Source organism: Aquarana catesbeiana, linkage group LG12 (genome assembly GCF_042186555.1).
Source record: "Aquarana catesbeiana isolate 2022-GZ linkage group LG12, ASM4218655v1, whole genome shotgun sequence".
NCBI lineage: Eukaryota > Metazoa > Chordata > Amphibia > Anura > Ranidae > Aquarana > Aquarana catesbeiana.
Window position 1 is genome coordinate 8447611 of NC_133335.1, and position 16868 is coordinate 8464478.

The following is a 16868-nucleotide window of genomic DNA, read 5'->3' on the forward strand; positions in this document are numbered from 1 at the left end:
CCAAACAAGGGCCACTCGCGTGTTTTCAGATGTATAACGCCAGTAGTAAACCAAACTCCCCTGCATAACTCTCATCACCAGGACAAGTGGGTCAGTCCACCCCCCCAAAAAAAATAAAGTGTCTTGGCAATGGATCATTTCCTCCTGACATGTTACCTTAAGAAATATAAGTAAAATCCGCACTATTCAGCGTCCTCGGAATTCTTCCTTCATTAATGGCTGATGCCGCCTGAGATCGCTCCTCCGCTCGTGTCATTTAAAAAGGGAGAATAAAACGGCAGATAACACAACGGACGGATCAGGCCGGAGAGGAAATAGTACATTCTAAATATTGGCATTTTTATGTGAGCGCTCGCCCTACAAAAGCGGCGATTGGAAACCGCCGAATACGTTGGACGTCTCATCAGCTATTAAGCTGTAAGATAAAAGTGTAATCTTCTTCCGTAGGTAATCCGGAATGGGCCATTTAAGCTTTTTTTTTTATTGAGTGCGTCTTTCTCTGTATCTTCACGTTGGAAGCCTTCAGAGCGCAGCTGAGAGCGGCCAAAGTACAGGCGATAATGGCGTCAATGATATTAATAAAATTAGTGCCGATTTTTTTAATGTGTAAGGCATTATTTTATGTCCTATATTAGAGATCAAGTCAAAAGGAGAACGTCGCCCTGTGCTACATGGCCTCTTCACCCTAATGAAAAGATATGTGACCACATTCTCATTCTTGTATTAGCTCCGCCCCCTGACATACACCTCAACTTTTTCGATTCTATTTTGAAAAAAATTTGCTGCTTAAATATCCGGCGCCACAAATAATCCAATAAGTTTTGTTTCCTATGATATTCAGCTCCATCTAGTGGCCACAATGTGGTATTTTTTTTCTGAATGAGGGGTTGGGAAGGGTTACCTGATCGTGTCACCAATGGGATTGCCTGTCACAGTGGTCACATGATTGGGAGCCGGTCTCTGATCATTATTAGAGACAAGGAACAGACCCTGACAACTCAGTCACCTTGGTTGTCCATGGGAACATAGCTGCAGTGTGGTTTGATTTGTCTTTTAACCACTTCAGTACCGGGCACTTTCCCCCCCTTCCTGCCCAGGCCAATTTTCAGCTTTCCGTGCTGTCGCACTTTGAATGACAATTGCGCGGTCATGCAATGTTGTGCCCATATGACATTTTTATCATTTTTTGAGACAGACAGAGCTTTCTTTTGGTGGTATTTAATCAGTTGCGTTTTTTTTATTTTTTGTTAAACAAAAACGAAAATATACTGAAAAATTTCAAAAAGAAAAAACAATGTTTTTCTTAGTTTCTGTTACATTTTTTTGCAAATAAGTAATTTTTCTTCTTCACAGATGTGCGCTGATGAGGCTGCACTGATGAAGTGGCATTGATGAGGCTGCACTGCTGGGCACTGATGAGGCTGCACTGATGGGCACTGATGAGGCTGCACTGCTGGGCACTGATGAGGCTGCACTGATGGGCACTGATGAGGCTGCACTGATGGGCACTGATGAGGCTACATTGATGGGCACTGATGAGGCTGCACTGATGGGCACTGATGAGGCTACATTGATGGGCACTGATGAGGCTACATTGATGGGCACTGATGAGGCTGCACAGATGGGCACTGATGAGGCTACATTGATGGGCACTGATGAGGCTGCACTGATGGGCACTGATGAGGCTGCACTGATGGGCACTGATGAGGCTACATTGATGGGCACTGATGAGGCTGCACTGATGGGCACTGATGAGGCTACATTGATGGGCACTGATGAGGCTGCACAGATGGGCACTGATGAGGCTACATTGATGGGCACTGATGAGGTTGCATTGATAAGCACTGATGAGGCTACATTGATGGGCACTGATGAGGCTACATTGATGGGCACTGATGAGGCTGCACAGATGGGCACTGATGAGGCTACATTGATGGGCACTGATGAGGTTGCATTGATGAGCACTGATGAGGCTGCATAGATGGGCACTGATGAGGCTACATTGATTGGCACTGATGAGGCTGCACTGATGAGTCTGCATTGATGGGCACTGATGAGATTGCACAGATGGACACTGATGAGGCTGCATTAATGGGCACTGATGAGATTGCATAGATGGGCACTGATGAGGCTGCATAGATGGGCACTGATGAGGCTGCATAGATGGGCACTGATGAGGCTGCATAGATGGGCACTGATGAGGCTACATTGATGGGCACTGATGAGGCTGCACTGGTGAGGCTGCACTGATGAGTCTGCATTGATGGGCACTGATGAGATTGCACAGATGGACACTGATGAGGCTGCATTAATGGGCACTGATGAGGCTGCATAGATGGGCACTGATGAGGCTGCATAGATGGGCATTGATGAGGCTGCATTGATGGGCACTGATGAGGCTGCATTGATGGGCACTGATGAGGTTGCACTGATGAAGTAGCACACATGGACACTGATGGGACTGCACTGATGAGGCTGCATTGATGGGCACTGATAAAGTTGCACAGATGGGCACTGATGAGGCTGCATTGATGGACACTGATGAGGCTGCATTGATGGGCACTGATGAGGCTGCATTGATGGGCACTGATGAGGCTGCATTGATGGGCACTGATGAGGCTACATTGATGGGCACTGATGAGGCTGCACTGATGGGCACTGATGAGGCTACATTGATGGGCACTGATGAGGCTACATTGATGGGCACTGATGAGGCTGCATTGATGGACACTGATGAGGCTGCATTGATGGGCACTGATGAGGCTGCATTGATGGGCACTGATGAGGCTGCACTGATGGGCACTGATGAGGCTACATTGATGGGCACTGATGAGGCTACATTGATGGGCACTGATGAGGCTGCACAGATGGGCACTGATGAGGCTACATTGATGGGCACTGATGAGGATGCACTGATGGGCACTGATGAGGCTGCACTGATGGGCACTGATGAGGCTACATTGATGGGCACTGATGAGGCTGCACTGATGGGCACTGATGAGGCTACATTGATGGGCACTGATGAGGCTGCACTGATGGGCACTGATGAGGCTACATTGATGGGCACTGATGAGGCTACATTGATGGGCACTGATGAGGCTGCACAGATGGGCACTGATGAGGCTACATTGATGGGCACTGATGAGGTTGCACTGATGAGGCTACATTGATGGGCACTGATGAGGTTGCATTGATAAGCACTGATGAGGCTACATTGATGGGCACTGATGAGGCTACATTGATGGGCACTGATGAGGCTGCACAGATGGGCACTGATGAGGCTACATTGATGGGCACTGATGAGGTTGCATTGATGAGCACTGATGAGGCTACATTGATGGGCACTGATGAGGCTACATTGATGGGCACTGATGAGGCTACATTGATGAGCACTGATGAGGCTGCATAGATGGGCACTGATGAGGCTACATTGATTGGCACTGATGAGGCTGCACTGATGAGTCTGCATTGATGGGCACTGATGAGATTGCACAGATGGACACTGATGAGGCTGCATTAATGGGCACTGATGAGATTGCATAGATGGGCACTGATGAGGCTGCATAGATGGGCACTGATGAGGCTGCATAGATGGGCACTGATGAGGCTACATTGATGGGCACTGATGAGGCTGCACTGGTGAGGCTGCACTGATGAGTCTGCATTGATGGGCACTGATGAGATTGCACAGATGGACACTGATGAGGCTGCATTAATGGGCACTGATGAGGCTGCATAGATGGGCACTGATGAGGCTGCATAGATGGGCACTGATGAGGCTGCATTGATGGGCACTGATGAGGCTGCATTGATGGGCACTGATGAGGTTGCACTGATGAAGCAGCACACATGGACACTGATGGGACTGCACTGATGAGGCTGCATTGATGGGCACTGATAAAGTTGCACAGATGGGCACTGATGAGGCTGCATTGATGGACACTGATGAGGCTGCATTGATGGGCACTGATGAGGTTGCACAGATGGGCACTGATGAAGCTGCACTGATAAAGCAGCACACATGGGCACTGTTGAGGCTACACTGATGGGCACAGGTGTGGCACCTGTTTGCTGGATCGTGAGTGTGTGTAATATATATGTATATATAATGTGTGTGTGTGATTTGGCTCTTCCAGGTAGGGGATGCGCATACGTGCCGTCGCTGGCTCGCTCCCGCTGTGATCACATACATCAGGAGCCCAGCGGCGGGTACCACAGACGCAATGTCTCTCGGCACCCGCCAATGATCAAGCAGAGAGGCAGAATGACAGTCTGCCCATGTAAACAAGGCAGATCGTCGTTCTAAAAGGGGGGAAAGCATGGATCCTGTGTCTCTGCAAAGCAAGGACAAAGATCCATCTCTTCCCCTAGTAAAAACACCTCCCAGAGTTTAGATAAACACTGGTTAGGCACACATTTAACCCTTTGATCCTCCCTGATGTTTAACCCCTTCCCAGCCAGTGTCATTAGTACGGTGACAGTGCATATTTTTTAGCACTGATCACTGTATTGGTGTCACTGGTCCCCAAAAATTGTCAGTTAGTGTCAAAATGTGCGCTGCAATATCGCAGTCCCGCTATAAGTCGCTGATCGCCGCCATTACAAATAAAAAAAAATAATAATACTACAAATAATAAACATATACCATATTTTGTAGACGCTATAACTTTGGCACAAACAATCAATATACACTTATTTGGATTTTTTTTTTTTACCAAAAACGTGTAGCCGAATACATATTGGCCTAAATTTATGAAGAAATTCGATTTTTTAATAAGATTTATTGGATGTTTTTTAGGAGAAAATAAAGTGCCGGTATTTATTTATTTATTTTTTTTCAAAATTGTGGCTATTTTTTTTTGTTTATAGCGCAAAAAATAAAACCCGCAGAGGTGATGAAATACCACCAAAAGAAAGCTCTATTTGTGAGGGGGGAAAAAAGGACATCAATGTTATTTGTGTGACGGCGTCGCACGACCGCGCAATTGTCAGTTAAAATAACGCAGTGCCGTATCGCAAAAAAAATTGGCCTGGTCGTGAAGGGGGGTAAATCTTCCGGAAGGTCAAGCGGTGAAAGCCCACCCTCCTTGCTGCCAAACAATATGTATTACATGGGTGGCAATAGGTTGAAATACACAATCAGAGGTTTGTCATGTCAAAGGGATCAGGAGATGGCGGAGATACAGGCAGCTGAACTTATGGAAAAAAATCTTGACTTTTTCTGTAAAAGTCGATCGTTGCCCCGCCCCTTTTCTTCCCTGCACCTCCCTCCTCACTGACGACTTGGGAGGGAAACACCTGGCTGGACTTTTCCAGAAGAAATTGAGATTTGTAAATATCTTTGGCCACCTACCTTTGTGAATTTGGTGATTTTCTTCGACCTTCTGTTGTCGCTGAAGGTGGCTGAGATTAGTGACGGGTCCACTTTAAGCTTTTCTCCCCCTTGCAGAATATCTCAGCCGGCGGTGGCGTCGGCGTTCAGCGTCTGTTACAGGTGCAGTGATTTCCAGTAATTAGGTCAGACTGTGTGCCTGGCTGGCCCAGGGTGGCCGCACACCGCCGCGGCACGTGGCAGCTGCATATTCCCGGGGTGTCTCCATTCCGCTCGCTGCCTTCACTGACTCAGCACGGACGAGCAACGTATGGAGGACCTTCCTCTGCAAATCCTACATGACATCTACATTCTGCCATGTGCCGTCTCACAGAGAGCGATCGCTACATTGTGTCACTCCACTTCTACTGATGGCAGTTATTTTAGGATTTGTAAGGGCTAGTTTACACTTTGCTTCAAAACAAGGCTTCGGACAGGCTTTGTTAAAGCTCTCTGAACGCCAGTCAAAGCTCCTGTCACTAAATAAAATGGTTAGCTTACAGTCTGGTTTACGTCTTTTGCTTGGTGCTTCGGTGGGGCTTCAATGAGGCTTTGGTGGAGCTTCAATGGGGCTTTGATGAGGCTTTGGCGGGGCTTCGATGAGACTTTGGTGGAGCTTCGATGAGGCTTTGATGAGGCTTCGGTGGAGCTTCTATTGGGGCTTCAATGAGGCTTTGGTGGAGCTTCGATGGGGCTTCAATGAGCCTTTGGTGGGGCTTCGATGAGCTTTGATGAAGCTTCAATGGGGCTTCGATGAGGCTTTGGTGGAGCTTCGATGGGGCTTCGATGAGGCTTTAGTGGAGCTTCGATGGGGCTTCAATGAGGCTTTAGTGGAGCTTCGATGGGGCTTTGATGAGGCTTTGGCGGAGCTTCGATGAGGCTTTGGTGGAGCTTCGATGGGGATTCGGTGGAGCTTCAATTAGGGCTTCAATGAGGCTTTGGTGGAGCTTTGATGGGGTTTCGATGAGCCTTTGGTGGAGCTTCGATGGGGCTTCGATGAGGCTTTAGTGGAGCTTCGATGGGGCTTCGATGAGGCTTTAGTGGAGCTTCGATGGGGCTTCGATGAGGCTTTAGTGGAGCTTCGATGGGGCTTTGATGAGGCTTTGGCGGAGCTTCGATGAGGCTTTGGTGGAGCTTCGATGAGGATTCGGTGGAGCTTCAATTAGGGCTTCAATGAGGCTTTGGTGGAGCTTTGATGGGGTTTCGATGAGCCTTTGGTGGAGCTTCGATGAGCCTTTTGTGGGGCTTTGATGAGCCTTTCGTGGAGCTTCGATGAGCCTTTGGTGGGGCTTCGATGAGCTTTGGTGAAGCTTCAATGGGGCTTCGATGAGCCTTTGGTGAGGCTTTGTGGGGCTTTGATGGGGCTTCAAGCGAGCTTTGCCATAGACTTCTATGGAGGCTTTGAAGTACAACTAAAGCGGCATGTGGTGGAGGTTCGATGAGCCTTTGGTATAGCTTCGATGAGGCTTTGATGGAGCTTCAATGGGGCTTGGATGAGCCTTTGGTGGAGCTTCGATGAGTCTTTGGTTGAGCTTGGATGGGGCTTCGATGCGCCTTTGGTGGAGCTTCGATGGGGCTTCGCTGAGCCTTTGGTGGGGCTTCGATGAGGGTTTGGTGAGGCTTTGTGGAGCTTCGATGGGGCTTCAAACGAGTTTTGCCATAGACTTCTATGGAGGCTTTGAAGACGCTTTGAAACGCAACTAAAGCGGCATGGGGTATAATTTTGAAGCAAAAGCAAGGTGTAAACAGGTTTGTAAGCTAACCATTTTATTTACTGACAGGAGCTTTGGCTAGCATTCAGATAGCGTTAACAAAGCCTGTCCGAAGCCTTGTTTTGAAGCAAGTGTAAACTAGCCCTTGAAGCCCCTGTGTCTTTTGAGAGGCTTTAATTCAGCTTTGTTTTGGAGCAGGTATGAGAGATCCATACACACAGGGTATCTGCCAAGCTTCGAAAAAAGCTTCAAAAGAGCATCATGGAAGCATCCGGAAGCATCAAAAACACATCATAAAAGCATGTTGAAGCAGTAGGTGCTTTAATGTGTGTTGAAGTCGAAGCAAGTGTAAATGAGCCCTAACTGTTTGTTTTTTTTCTTTCCAGAAATAGTTCATTATAGATTTTCAAACGTGTTGATAAATTACCCAAATTAAAGGTCGGTTCCTTTTGCTTTGGGTGATCCGTGAACCAGTCTAACAAGTTCATTAGCAGAGGGGAAGCCTAGCTTCTGAAAACAATAAATAATAAGCAAAAATATGTATATGGAAAAAAAATCCCCAAAAATGGGACTTTAACGGTACTGGGTGATTGTTCTATCAAGTGAATGAGAAATATTTCTTGGTAGTATAAAAGTTAACAAATCTTTATTAATACAAATTGTGTAAAACATTACAGTACATTAAAATTGATAGAAAGAGGGTTGTTGATACCGTGCTCAAGTTGGAATCAACAGAAAACGAGGATGGAAATTGCTGAACACCCAACGCGTTTCGAATTCGATTTTCTTCTTCAGGGGTGCATACACTTTACAGAAAGAAAATTATTTTCTTAATAAGCTACATCTTGCATGAAGAACCAAAATTTTACATATTGGTTGCAATTGTCCTCCAATTTCAACAGGACAGTGCCCAAACAGTAGGTCAAAAAGGTTTTCTCCCGGCCAATCACCACCGACAGGTGGAGATATGTGATAAAACAGCGAGGTCCATGCAATACCCACAGCTCTTAGATGCATAGTCACCACTCACCGGAGATCACGGAGTAACGATTTTCTAGGCATGTGAGAATCACATATGACAGTCTATTCCATCCATTCAGTCCATTCAATATCCATTTGACCAGTACATAAGGATGGAGTCACTGGATGAGGGAGGGGGATCGACCCCACCGACTGCATTGAGCTGTGGCGTTTGAATCAAGCTGCGTGGATGGTCATCAAGTCAGAGGACAAATGGACCAAAAATACATCATTCCATATATTTATGCTATTAAAAAAAAATCACTAAAATAGCATTAAGTGTGGCCCCTGACCCCGCCAAAGGGCCGCACATAAGTTTCAGAAATGGCAGACACACAACAGGAGATGAGAATTGAAATTGAAGCACCGCACCACTGCTAAGAGGTCCAGATACAACTTTATTCCATTAAAAGTCAGGGGTACGATCCACTAAGTATCCAACTTGCTTCGGGGGGTCCAAAAGTGCCAAACAAGCTGCTGAAAAGGCCCGTGCTTGTAAATCACACTGGGGAAAAAAAAAATACCAGTCCAGATTCTCGTTTGTTCACTTCGTAGTCAATCAAGCCCTGATGAAGTGGGCGCTCTTGGACCTCCAAAACGCGTTGGCTACTTTTTTGCATTGTACCCCTTTTTTATGGAGGAAAGTTGTAGCTGGACCCCTTAGCAGTGGTCTGGTGCTTGAATTTCGGTTCTCGTTAGATTACACTACAAGCCAAGGAGACCGTGGAGATCCTCTGGGGCGTAGAAGCCGCCTGCCCAGGAACCAAATCATTTACACCATCAATACCTTAAGACACCTATAGCAGTCAGAAAACCCTACGGGTCCAACTCTACCTTTCAGTTTCCACTTTCTTCAACGCAACAGGAGATGGTCAGAGGCTGCAGATGTGCTCTAGGGCAGTGATGGTGAACCTTGGCACTCCAGATGTTTTGGAACTACATTTGCCATAATGCTCAACTACACTGCAGAGTGCAAGAGCATCATGGGAAACGTAGTTCCAAAACATCTGGGGTGCCAAGGTTCGCCATCACTGCTCTAGGGGATGTGGAGACTGGGGCAATGCTTCAGGAGACATTACGTGAGAGTGCTGGAGAACACGGCTACAACAGGGCAATAGGGGGAAATAGAAGAGCGTCTGCAGGGAGCAGTGCCAAAGAGCCACTTGGGGCTGAGACAAGGGGTGGGTGGGAGGGGCGGCTGCCCTGGGCGCAATTGTTTGCTGTAGGCATGGGGTGGCGCCTTCTTTCTGTTACAGGGCTGACAAGAGTAGTGACAGCAGCAGTGACTTTGACCAGCAAGAGACTTCGGGGTGTAGGATCCCCTAAGATTGCACATCATGAAGGGGGGGGGGGCTCAGTTTGGCATCTTTGCCCTGGGCACCGGATGACCTTTGGGCCACAAGTTGGGCACCAGAGCCTTAGAACATTCATTATGTAAAGCCTAAACCACTTTTTTCGTGGTAGTGTAGATGAGGGTTAAAGACTCGGCGCCGTTGGGGATTTTCCCTCTGCTTTCTGTCGTGGAGCGTTGAAACTCTTTCCAAAATGTCACCAAAAGCAAATGTCCACCTTGGAAGATTTTCCATTACCTCCTGCTGTGGTGACAGCCGTTAAAATTTGAATTTCCCACCACTTTGAGGTCTATTGATAAAGTTTGTTGCACGAATGTCAGGAAAGCGCAAGCTGAGCGAAATTTTGCGGTATTTTTTTCCTCATAATTCCTGTATTATCAGCTCCACCTAGTGGTCAAAATGTAGGACAGTTTTCTGAAAAAACCTCAATGGGAAAATATACCGCATTTTGGTCACTAGATGGAGCTGATGATGCAGAAATGAATGTATTAGAAAAAAAAAAACATGGGAAATTTTGTTCTGTTTGCACCAATGCTTCTGACTTTTGTCGTGTTTTGGGGTCTCAGAGTTTATTAAAAGCGCCAGCTGCAGCTAGCATAAAATATACAATATAGAATATACTGTCGCTAACATCATTTGGATCACCTGCCTGGCGGTGTGGGTGCATGGGGCATCCACGTGGGGCAAGTTTCACTTCGGAAGACCAAGACAGCGGATCTGCTGCTTGAGTGCTTCTACACGTGTTCCTGTCCAGAAGACCTCGGATCGATTTGGCCGTTGGTGAGAGGGCAAATACCTCGACCCTTTATCCATTCATTGCCACTATTACAGAACACTGTATACAGACATCTTTACCTCAAGAACACTTTACTGCATTGCTTGAACACTGTGCTCAGACGCCTAATGTACGCATGACCGGTCTATCAGTCGGAGCGAAGTCTAATGGTCTTTCCGATGGACTTCCGCTGAAACGGACTTGCCTACACACGATCACACCAAAGTCCGTTCGTTTAGAACGTGATGACGTACGAGGGGGACTAGAAAAAGGAAGTTCAATAGCCAGTAGCCAATAGCTGCCCTTGCGTCGTTCTTGGTCCGTCGGACTAGCATACAGACGAGCGTTTTTTCCCGATAGGAACTGAGTCCGTCAGAAAGATTTGAAACTTGTTCTATTTCTAGGTCCGTCGGAATTTTCGGGAAAAAAGGTCCGATGAAGCCCACACGCGATCGGAATCCGTCTGACCTTTTCTGCCGGAAAGTCCGGTCGTGTGTACACAGCATTAGATCTTCACCACTAGGAATCTATTGCTTTATCTTCAACCAAACGGATTACAGTTAACGAGCTCCATCTAGCCAGTGAAGAACATCAGATCTGCAACGAGGAACTCTTTTGTCATTACTTATAGGAAAACCTGGATATTACCTTCAGTAGACCTGCTCTTTCATCGGGATAGCACAGGCTGGCTAGATTACATCCTTCTCAAAGTAGCCACATAAGTAGTTAACTGCAACATCCGCTAGGAGGTGACTTCGGATCTAAACATAGTGTACATATATGTATATAACATTGTTCATTGCTGAACCATTGTTTGCGTCCTTGGGAGGAATTTGTTTGCTGAGTTGGCGCTGTTAGGCCGGCTCAGCAGATTCATTGCCTCTGTTTGTGAAGTAACCTACTCTATCTGGTTCAAGTAAAATATTTCAGAACCTAATATTGCTGAGTTGTTCGATTCTTGCTGCACAGTGTTACAAGGATGTCTGAACCCAGAGTGTCAGGTGGGCTGGAAGGTTCACTTGGTCATGGATGTGCAGATGAGCAGGTAACTTTCAGCAGTCCCCAAGGGGGTAGTGTTACATATATTGTTAGATATATACTGTAGATAGTATATATCTATCTACAGTATGTGTATATATATATATATATATATATATATATATATATTTATTATATACACACACATATATATATAATAAAAAGATATTTAAATAAGAAATAAGAGATTCATTTAAATTCTGGTGTGTGTGTGTGTGTGTATATAATAAATATATATATATATATATATATATATATATATATATATATATATATATATATATACACATACTGTAGATAGATATATACTGTCGATATATATATATATATATATATATATATATATATATATATATATATATATATATATACCCGTGTGTGTGTGTATGTGTATATATATCTGTGTGTATATGTATGTATGTGTATATATATATATATGTGTGTGTGTATATATATATATATATATATATATATATATATATATATACTTATTTTTTATATTATATTCTATTAATATTTTATTGTAATAATATTATATTATTATTACTATTATTATAAATATATTATTTATTTATACATATATATTTATTATTATTAATATATTATTGTATTACTATACATATATTCTTATACATATATTATTACTTTTATTATTATGATAAAATATCAATAAAGAAAAAATATAATATAATATATAAATATAAAAAAATATAAAATATATATTATAATAAAAATTAATAATATTATTATTAAATGATCTAAATAAAATATATACATTTAATGGGTACCCCCCCCCCGTCCCCGTCCCAGGAGTGTTCAAGTGTTAATTGGATGCCCTTCCTCTGAGAAACGTCCAATAATTAGAAGATTCATCGATGTTGTGAATGGTCGGGGAGCCAAGGAAGAACATTTGCGGATCTACAATCCGGGAAGAAGTAGAATGTTGGACTCTTCCTCCACTTTCCCTGTGAGGTGTTATAGAAGGTGGGATGGCGCCCATCGCTGGCCTATATACACGACTTAAAAGGACTCCCAGCGTCTCGCCATTTGAGGCGACGCACGTGCTGACCTTTCCCCATCACGCTGTGATTACCTCCTCGTGGTGGCGGCCAGCTCAATAAAAAAATCATTTTATTTTTATGACTGAAGCTTGCATAATGTCATCTGCAATAAATTATTCCTAATAAAACGCTTTCTTCCAGACGGCTTTAATATTTAATAGACAGAAGAGAGATGTGAATGAAGAGAAGGCCCCGGTGGTCCCCTCTCCATCGATCAGCAGAAATCTGAGAACGGTGTACTGTACTGTTCAGGGTGTCACCAGGACAGGAAGTGGGGGGAATCTACCTGATGGGAACACACAGACAGCAAGAGAAAATTCTAAGTTTTCAATCTGACCTCCGGCCTTCCCCTTAGTCTTGCACAGTTGTACCGGCTTCTCTCCTGAAATGGCTTACTCTGATTTTACTGCACGCTGTGAGCTTCTCACAGTGTGCATTAGAAACTGCAGCAAGTCAGAGCTCCGCCTCATTTCCTGTCTGGAGGACGCCCAGCATAATCTAGTCTGTTCCTCCCCGGCCTGACTGTCCCTGGCCCCTCCCCTTCCATTCATTGGATTTCAGTTCTTTTAACCAATGGAGACTCTGCATCATATGTGGGCGTTACCATGCAAATTCAGCCTGCCCAGGAACGCCCACTCCTCCCATCAATGCATTATGATATTTGCATAACTCATCCCAAGAGCCAACCCACTGCTTGCGTTAGGAGTACTGAGGCCGGGTGCTGTGATGTTTTCAGGAAGCTACGTACAGCCACCTGCTGGCTCCTCCCACCAGCCATAATCTGCCTGCATTGCATAGACAAGTACAGTGACCACGTCATTGGGTCTAAAATTTGTTTCCAAAAAATGTATTGACTGTTCCACTTTGGATGTGAATTGTCTAGAGGGGTACGTGAGAATATATTAGGGGGCTCTGGGTAAATAAATCATTATAAGCCACGCCCCCAAAGAACAAAGTGAGGGTAAATATTTCAATGGAAAGTGACCGCTGTTTGACATTCAGGTTTTCAATGTAAGGTTCTGAAGGAGAAGTTAATAACGTTGAAATTCAGCCTGAACCCCGGGCAGAAGAAACCATCATTTGAGCCAATTATGTACATACAGTGGGGGGAAATATTGATTTGATCCCCTACAGACCACCTACAAAGAAATGAAGGGTCTATAATTTTTATCATAGGTGTATTTTATATGATAGAGACAGAATATCAACCAAAAATCCAGAAAAAAAACACAATACAAATGTTATAAATGGTGTTGCAGTTCAGTGAGTAAAATAAGTATTTGATCCCCAAGAAAAACCTGACTTAGTACTTGGTGGAGAAACCCTTGTTGGCGATCACAGAGGTCAGACGTTTCTTGTAGGTGGTGACCAGGTTTGCACACATCTCAGGAGGGATTTTGGTCCTCTCTTCTTTACAGATCTTCTCTAAATCCTTAAGGTTTCTTGGCTGTCTCTTGGCAACTCGAAGTTTCAGCTCCCTCCATAAATTTTCTATAGGATTAAGGTCTGGAGACTGGTTAGGCCACTCCATGACCTTAATGTACTTCTGCTTGAGCCACTCCTTTGCTGCCTTGGCGGTATGTTTTGGGTCATTGTCATGCTGGAAGACCCATCCAAGACCCATCTTCAGTGTTCTGGCTGAGGGAAGAAGGTTCTCATCCAAGATATTACAATACATGGCCCCGTCCATTGGATCCTCAATGCGGCAAAGTCGGCCTGTACCTTTATCAGAGAAACAGCCCCAAAGCCTCATGTTTCCACCTCTGTGTGTGACTGTAGGGATGGTGTCTTAGGGTCATAGTCAGCATTTTTCTTCCTCCAAACACGGCGAGTCAAGTTAATGCCAAAGAGCTCAATTTTGGTCTCCTCTGACCACAGAACTTTCTCCTGATCCTTCTCTGAATCATTTAGATGTTCATTGGCAAACTTCAGATGGTCCTGTACATGTGTCTTCTTGAGGAGGGGGACCTTGCGGGCGCTGCAGGATTTCAATCCATGGTGGTGTATTGTGTTACCGATGGTTTGTTTGGTGACTGTGGTCCCAACTGCCTTGAGGTCATTCACAAGCTCCTCCTGTGTAGTTCTGGGCTGATCCCTCACTTTTCTCATGATCATCCTCACCCCATGAGGAGAAATCTTACATGGAGCTCCAGACCGAGGGCGATTGATGGTTATTTTGTATTTCTTCCATTTGCGAATAATCGCTCCAACAGTTGTCTCCTTCTCACCAAGCTTCTTGCTGATGGTCTTGTAGCCCATTCCAGCCTTGTGCAGGTCTACAATCTTGTCTCTGATGTCCTCTGACAGCTCTTTGGTCTTGCCCATGATGGTGAGGTGTGAATGGAAGAAAGAGATTCTGAGGACAGGTGTCTTTTATACACATAACGAGTTGTCATTAGGAGAACCTTCTTACATGGACAGGACTAATCTGTGTACCACATGAGGGCCTACTGGAGCTAGTCTGTGGAGGGCAGAATTGTTATTGGTTGGTTGGGGATCAAATACTTATTTTACTCACCGAAATTCAACTCAGTTTATTTGTTTCATGTGTTTTTCTTCTGGATTTTTGGTTGATATTCTGTCTCTATCATTTAAATGCTAACAATTATAGACCCTTCATTTCTTTGTAATTGGTCTGCAGGGGATCAATTTATTATTTTCCTGTAATAAAGTAATGAAATGTGCCTTACATGCTGCCAGCATAAGTACCCAAATCTGCCTTTATATTGGCTTCCTGTAATCTGCTGGACAGCAGACGGTAGAGGGAGGAGCTGCACTGTGAGCCAATCAGAGCTCTATTGCTGTCTGTAAGCTTAAAGACACGGGAGAGCCAAACTGCTTCTGCTACTTCATTGTCCTATCACAGCTTGGGGGGGGCGTGTCCTGGACCAGCCTGTATCGCCTTAGTGCAGTGTGGTCTGGAAGTAAGTCTAGAATAGATGGATCTCGGGATCGACCAATGAGATTTTTCAAATCCTTTGCAGATATGCTTTCCAATTTGTGTATTTGGATGTTTGCCGGAGGTTCCGGCTCTTGGTAACGTTACGTATATTCTTCTTTTTATCTGTAGGCCTCAATACCACATCTTGTACCCGTGTCTGATGCTTGGTGCCAATTTGCCGGCTACCTCATGCAGTCCAATATATCACAAAAAATAAAAAAGCCTTCAGAGACCGAAGCTTGGAGATCGACCATCAATAGACCGGTAAGGATTTTTGACAGTAAAAGCGTTAAAACTAAACAATGGCGTTCTTGACATTGTCATGTTATTACGATTCTGTAAAATAGGTTGTGTAAGTGTTTATTTGTTCTATACCTTTAATATAGGCAGGTACAGAAAGATAACTGGTAATCTGCCAGAAGTCCGGTGACCTCCTGTATAGGCTGACAACACACTGAAATCCCAACCAGCGTTGTCAGCCCCTCCCCCTCAACAACATAACTCCACCTATCACCCCTTATTGTCTCCCACCCCATGTGGATACATTGATTTCCTTCCCAGCAGATCAATGCTGCTGCCTTGACTCTCAGGTGCCTCCCTATCTACTATGTAGTGAAAGGGCTCTTGGGTGATGTAGTTCTGGGGGGGGGGGTGCTTATATCAATCGATCCCATCAGCTGTTGCATTCATTTTACAAGCCTGGTTATCTCATAAAAGCTTATTCTCTAGAAAAAGATTCAACCAAATTACAGCCTGGGGGCCACACTGGGCCCTCTACAGGAATTTATCAGGCCTGCATGTGAGCGGTGCCCATACAGGGACAAGGCGAGAGTGCTCGCTAGTGCCCCTAGAGGCGGGCTGTGTCCTTTACTTAATGGAAATGGTGTTAGGTGAAGGTAAAGGTGATACTACTCCATGTGGCATAATTAAACACTTGCCTACCGGGCACTTTTACCCCCCTTCCTACCCAGGCCATTTTTCAGCTTTCAGCGCTCTCACACTTTGAATGACAATTGCGCGGTCATACAACACTGTACCCTTGAAATGTTTATTGTTTTTTTGAGACAGATAGAGCTTTCTTTTGGTGGTATTTAGAAAGACGGCTGGATGAGGCAGCACTGATGGGCACTGATGAATCGGCACTGATAGGCAGCCCTGATGGACGCTGATGAGGAGGTACTGATAGGCAGCACTGATGAATCGGCACTGATAGGCAGCACTGATGAGGTGGCACTGATAGGCAGCACTGATGGGCACTGATAGGCAGCATTGATGGCCATTGATGAGCGCTGTTTGGCAGCACTGATGGGCACTGGGGGGGAAGATAGATAGGGAACAAGCCTAAGCACATGAGATCCTTCACTAACAGGGCCCTTCATCACCTTTGCCAAGTCACCGCTTCCCGACTGGCTGGCTGCTTATGCACATAGACACTAGTACTGTAGTCATTTGCAATGGCAATATAGCCTCCTCCAAATAGCTTTGCTGCATGTTAGACATCTATATTGCATCTTCTCTATCTCGTCTTGTCACCTGCTAATCCCTGTTCTGAGATACCCCATACAAGCATTGCACCCCTTTAAGATTGTCCATAAAAG

The 16868-nt window shown here is 45.0% G+C and overlaps 1 long non-coding RNA gene across 1 annotated transcript in view; it reads left to right on the forward strand.

Moving 5' to 3' along the window:
- Window positions 1-16868, forward strand: part of LOC141113873 (uncharacterized) — a 235118-nt gene that overhangs the window by 161471 nt on the left and 56779 nt on the right. The window contains exon 2 of the long non-coding RNA XR_012236823.1: window positions 15400-15534. This is a non-coding gene — a long non-coding RNA (uncharacterized lncRNA). The remainder of the gene's footprint in view (window positions 1-15399; window positions 15535-16868) is intronic.